The following is a 6,246-nucleotide window of genomic DNA, read 5'->3' on the forward strand; positions in this document are numbered from 1 at the left end:
TTCGTGTGCGAGGGGGGGCTGAGATGTGATTAGAACTGGTAAACTCAGGTAAAGGACTCGTACCTGGCTGATAAGAGGAATCTTAGAATGGTGAAGATGCAGAGCCTGAAGGTGGAAAGCACCAGTTCATCCTTTTGGTAAATCCATTGCTAGCGTAGCTTAGCTCTGGCTAATGACTGCAAACCAAAGGTAACACAGCATATTGTGGAAGGATCGAACCAATTTGAAATAATGTTATCAATGCAAATAATGTAAAGAAACGCTAACTGATAAATATGCTAATTTCATCTTAGCATACTTGAGAATACTTGAGGCCCTGCTAATCATCACAAGGTCAGTTGCGGCTCTCCAGGACCTTCTCACAGTGATCAGTGACCTTCTCCCCGGCTCGGGGCCAGCAGCCTCACGTCGTTTCTCGTGAAGCTCGTGGATCATTTGGCCGCTATGTGCCAGTTTTCTATCGCATCGCCTGTGAAGACGACGTGGAACCAAGCGAGAACATTCTGTTCTTCTCGTAAGGTTTGGATCTCACTTTCTTCTTCTCTTGATTTCAGGGATTCTGTAAAACCAAGAGCATAAAATCAGTTCTCTCCGCTCCTCACATTCTGAGAAACACGCCCTTCAGGACAGAGGCTAATCATCATTTAACACGCTAAGCTGCAAACACCTGATGATCCAGTAATGGGTGTGAAACCCCCCCCCCCCCCCTCTCTGATGTTTCACCGTGACCGGCACAGCGTTACAAACTGATCACATGATCAATCGCTCCCCACTGCAGGTTACAAGGGCACCAAGATCAGTGAAAGACAAGTAGTACGTTCTGGAATCTGTTTTTTATTAATAGTTTGTGTGGTTTTTCAGGACGAAGGACACAAAGAAGTTATTTGAAAAACACAATCGCTCAAGTAGCTATTTGTGTACTTTTTTTTGTAATTCTGATTATTGATCACAATTATAAAGGTTAATAACAGGCTACGATGCATCATTCTAATACAAATAATCTTAAATAATTAACCTTTATCTCAATGTACACATAATGTACTGAAATATAAGCATGAATAATATATACCAAGATATAAAAATATAGATTTTAAAAATATGCTTTTGGTGTATTTTCACAGTTAATCTCATTCCAAAAAAAAAATAATTAATATATTGACAATAATTGAATGGATAGTTTTCCTACAAAACTTATTATAAATATATAATATATTTCTTGAAACTATACTACAGTACAATTATTATTTTAAAGTGTATTAAAAGTTGAATTAGGACGCCTGAGACGATGGGGACGCCTGAGACGAGGAGGACGCCTCAGACGGAGAGGACGCCTGAGACGAGGAGGACGCCTGAGACGAGGAGGACGCCTGAGACGAGGAGGACGCCTCAGACGGAGAGGACGCCTGAGACGAGGAGGACGCCTGAGACGAGGAGGACGCCTGAGACGAGGAGGACGCCTGAGACGAGGAGGGCGCCTGAGACGAGGAGGACGCCTCAGACGAGGAGGACGCCTGAGACGAGGGGGACGCCTGAGACGAGGAGGACGCCTGAGACGAGGAGGACGCCTGAGACGAGGGGGACGCCTGAGACGAGGAGGACGCCTGAGACGAGGAGGACGCCTCAGACGAGGAGGACGCCTGAGACGGGGAGGACGCCTCAGACGGAGAGGACGCCTGAGACGAGGAGGACGCCTCAGACGGGGAGGACGCCTGAGACGAGGAGGACGCCTGAGACGAGGAGGACGCCTGAGACGAGGAGGGCGCCTGAGACGAGGAGGACGCCTCAGACGGGGAGGACGCCTCAGACGGAGAGGACGCCTGAGACGAGGAGGACGCCTGAGACGAGGAGGACGCCTGAGACGAGGAGGACGCCTGAGACGAGGAGGGCGCCTGAGACGAGGAGGACGCCTCAGACGGAGAGGACGCCTGAGACGAGGAGGACGCCTGAGACGAGGAGGACGCCTGAGACGAGGAGGACGCCTGAGACGAGGAGGACGCCTGAGACGAGGAGGGCGCCTGAGACGAGGAGGACGCCTCAGACGAGGAGGACGCCTGAGACGAGGGGGACGCCTGAGACGAGGAGGACGCCTGAGACGAGGAGGACGCCTGAGACGAGGAGGGCGCCTGAGACGAGGAGGACGCCTGAGACGAGGAGGACGCCTCAGACGAGGAGGACGCCTGAGACGGGGAGGACGCCTCAGACGGAGAGGACGCCTGAGACGAGGAGGACGCCTCAGACGGGGAGGACGCCTGAGACGAGGAGGACGCCTGAGACGAGGAGGACGCCTGAGACGAGGAGGGCGCCTGAGACGAGGAGGACGCCTCAGACGGGGAGGACGCCTCAGACGGAGAGGACGCCTGAGACGAGGAGGACGCCTGAGACGAGGAGGACGCCTGAGACGAGGAGGACGCCTGAGACGAGGAGGGCGCCTGAGACGAGGAGGACGCCTCAGACGGAGAGGACGCCTGAGACGAGGAGGACGCCTGAGACGAGGAGGACGCCTGAGACGAGGAGGACGCCTGAGACGAGGAGGACGCCTGAGACGAGGAGGGCGCCTGAGACGAGGAGGACGCCTCAGACGAGGAGGACGCCTGAGACGAGGGGGACGCCTGAGACGAGGAGGACGCCTGAGACGAGGAGGACGCCTGAGACGAGGAGGGCGCCTGAGACGAGGAGGACGCCTCAGACGAGGAGGACGCCTGAGACGGGGAGGACGCCTCAGACGGAGAGGACGCCTGAGACGAGGAGGACGCCTCAGACGGGGAGGACGCCTGAGACGAGGAGGACGCCTGAGACGAGGAGGACGCCTGAGACGAGGAGGACGCCTGAGACGAGGAGGGCGCCTGAGACGAGGAGGACGCCTCAGACGGGGAGGACGCCTCAGACGGAGAGGACGCCTGAGACGAGGGGGACGCCTGAGACGAGGGGGACGCCTGAGACGAGGAGGGCGCTTGAGACGAGGAGGGCGCTTGAGACGAGGAGGACGCCTGAGACGAGGAGGACGCCTGAAACGAGGAGGACGCCTGAGACGAGGAGGACGCCTGAGACGAGGAGGACGCCTGAGACGAGGAGGACGCCTGAGACGAGGAGGAGGAGCAGTTTGCTGCCGTCAGCCCGAGGTCGTCCTCCGCTGCTCTGGAGCGGGGGGGACGGCGTGCGCCTGGGCGTGGCCCCCCCCAGAAAAAGCACAGCTAATTGTTTGTGCTGGCGAGCTCCGAGCATCAGGCAGACGGAGGAGGAAAGTCGAGGAAACATCTTTGTTTTCTCTGGCTTGTGCTTCTGGACCAATGAGAGCGATCTGAGCTGCAGACTTCGGGGGGAGCAGAATGTGAAGAATGCTCGGACTCCTCTCTCCATAAAGCCGTGGGATTGTACGTGACTCCGTCCTGAGGCCGGGTTTAACCAGCTGTGGGTTTTTTTCTGCAGCAGATACGTGCGCAGCCCAATGGGACCGGAGATGACCCGCTTCAAGGAGATGTGTAGCACCCTCAGAACACCTGTTTGCACCAAATGACCACCTTTCCTCGGGGGGAGGTTGGACCCCCTGCTTGTCACCTCCGACCCCTTTTCATCACTCTCACTGGTCTTCGTTTCTTCTTCCGGGGCCTTTTGGGGTCGTGTCCTGTGGACGTCAGAACCCAAAAGCCTCCGTGCTGGACGGGGTCGACTCGTGCAAACACAAACATGTTTACTTTAGGTTTCACAATTCTGTCCATGTCACCGATCTCTGCTGCAAAGACACGTGAAGAAGAGATCTGAGAGCTTGCCGTTAAACCACGTGAGTTGGAAAGTGGGCTTTTTGGGGGTTGGAGGGAGAGAGAGAGAGACTTTCAGCCATGTTCACAACACGACCCTCCTACAGGGCCGATGTTACGCAACATTTTCTAATGAACACTAGGCACAAAGTTGGCTGACGGGAGCATTGTTAGCTTTCAAAGTAAAAGTGTCGACATCTTTTGGCGTCTGGAACACAAACCGTGTCTTTCTTGCTCTCGCATGCATCCAAGCATGTGTCTGTCTTTCACTTGATTTCACTGAAATTATGTTGCAGTGTTCTCTCTCTTTTACGGCTCATGTTGCCAAATACTTGACAGAAATATAGCAGGCAGCAAAGGCCCGGTGCCACGGCAGACTTCATGACCTCTAACCAGAAGGAAGTTGCTGTTAAAGACTCAAACGTCTTTGGAAACAATGGCGGACGTTTCTTTTGGAGGCAACACTTAACTCGACATCAGACTTGGCACAAGACATCCCCCGGGTGACATCATTGCTTGTTTGGACATCCCCTGTCCACACTCCTATGCATTGGCAGAATTTAATGCTAAAATGGCAGAAAGGCTGTCGTGTTTACACACGCCGCCTGAAAAACATTGTGGGAAACGTGTAGTAATGAGTTTAACAACAGGCATGTAGACAGATCCCAAAGATTCCACGTCTCTTCCTGCCCACGTGGGGCCCGTCTTCTGTCCGCAGTCCGACCTCTGACCTTCCGCGCTTACTGACGCGCTCTCCTGAGGTCCCCGACGCCGCAGCGGAGGAGGCTGAGTGGACGAGGGAGACCAGCGCGCTGCTCAGCGCACCTGACCTGCACACAGGTGTCGGAACACACAGGGAGACTTGAAAGGTCCCGTTCATCGTGAGCCCGATGCTGCAGGATGGTTGTGTTTACACCTCTAAGGCCAGATCAGCTCTGGGGGGGGGGGGGGGGGGGGGGGGGGTCGATCCCCGCCTCCTCCTGCACGCGTGTTGTAGCTTTGACCGAGCGGGGCTCTGAGCCCTCAGCTGCTCCTCTGGGTGCTTTGCTCTCTGCTCTTTTGGCGTAGAGCTCAGACCTGTTGTACCATAAATGTGACCATGAAAGCTACAGCTCAGACTGATCCAGGTGCGGATGATTCGGTGCATTTTACGTCATCTGCTAATGTTGCTCACGCTTAAAAATAACAATCCTCACATTTCTTTTTTCCCTTAAAATGTTTCTTTGCCCCTTTCGGATGTTTTCTCAGAAACCAGGCTCGGCTGACACGAGGGGGGCAAAACAGAACACGACTACTAACTGTTACTATAAATCCGACCGCAGACATTTAAGAGAGAGAGAGAGAGAGAGAGAAGGAATCCAGTGGTTAAATGGCCTGAGCCGTAACCACGCGGCTCCCGGGCCTCGCCCACCAGGAAGCTTCTGCAGTGGATTGTATGATGTGATTTGGTGCGTCGAGGACCAGCTACTGTTTGGTCGTACTTGATTTCTTCCTCTTTTTTTTACTGGAAGGAAGAAGAAGACAGGAACAATTTGAGTTGACTGTTCCTCACGTAAACATTTCAAAGGGAAGGAAATACTTGGAAGCACCTGTATTTGTGTAAGGGGTGAAGCATCATGCGTGTTGGTGTGTTTTATTTCATGTAGTCTTTGCCACGTCCAGTCACCGCCTGTCTCAGGGAGGAAGGGGTGGTCCAGGTGCCCTCAGGTCGAGCCCTGCCAGGTGATCGTCGCCCCCCCCCCCCAACAGCCCCATGTGACCTCGCCTTCGAAGCCTCTAGCCCCCCTGGAACGAGAGAAACCCCGCGATTAACAGGAAGCATCAGCGCCCCCCTTTGATTAAGGCTTTTGTCCCAGCGTTACTAGATAAGAGGCGACTTTAGAAAGGAGCGGACTCACACCTCGTGTTTGTTCTGCTGTGGGGTGATGAAGCACGTTGGGGTTTAGATTTCCACCCGGTTGGGTCGGGGTCATCCCGGGTCAGAGCACAGTGACCTGCAAGTTCATGACGACCTAAAAACGGTGTGACACGCACTGCACCTTTCCTTCAAACAAGCCAAGAAACGTTCATTTGACTTGGTGTGTTTTCAGGTTCAACAGTTGGTTCAAAACATGCAAACAGGATCCATTTTTTGTCACATGTTACACATTTGACTGGCAGTAAAATAAAGAGAGTAAAATAAGATAAAAATATGAAAGCAAGAATTAAAAGAATAGACAGGTAGGTGTGTTGAAACTCAATATGTGTATTGGGAAAAGCTAATTGTGACACTGGATGCACGCTGGTTCCTCTCACATCACTGGAGGGAATCACGGCCCTCATCATCAGACCCGGTTTGGTGTCATTCCCTGATGTGTATTTCTACTCTTTAAACCAGTACGTGTCCCCAGTTCCAAACGCCTGGTTTGTCTTTGTCGTAACTGGTGAACGTTGATGGTGGAGGAGCTTTGGCCCAGAGCGTTCTCCTTCCACTCATCTTCTGTATTTGGGG

Source organism: Pungitius pungitius, chromosome 21, assembly GCF_949316345.1.
Source record: "Pungitius pungitius chromosome 21, fPunPun2.1, whole genome shotgun sequence".
NCBI lineage: Eukaryota > Metazoa > Chordata > Actinopteri > Perciformes > Gasterosteidae > Pungitius > Pungitius pungitius.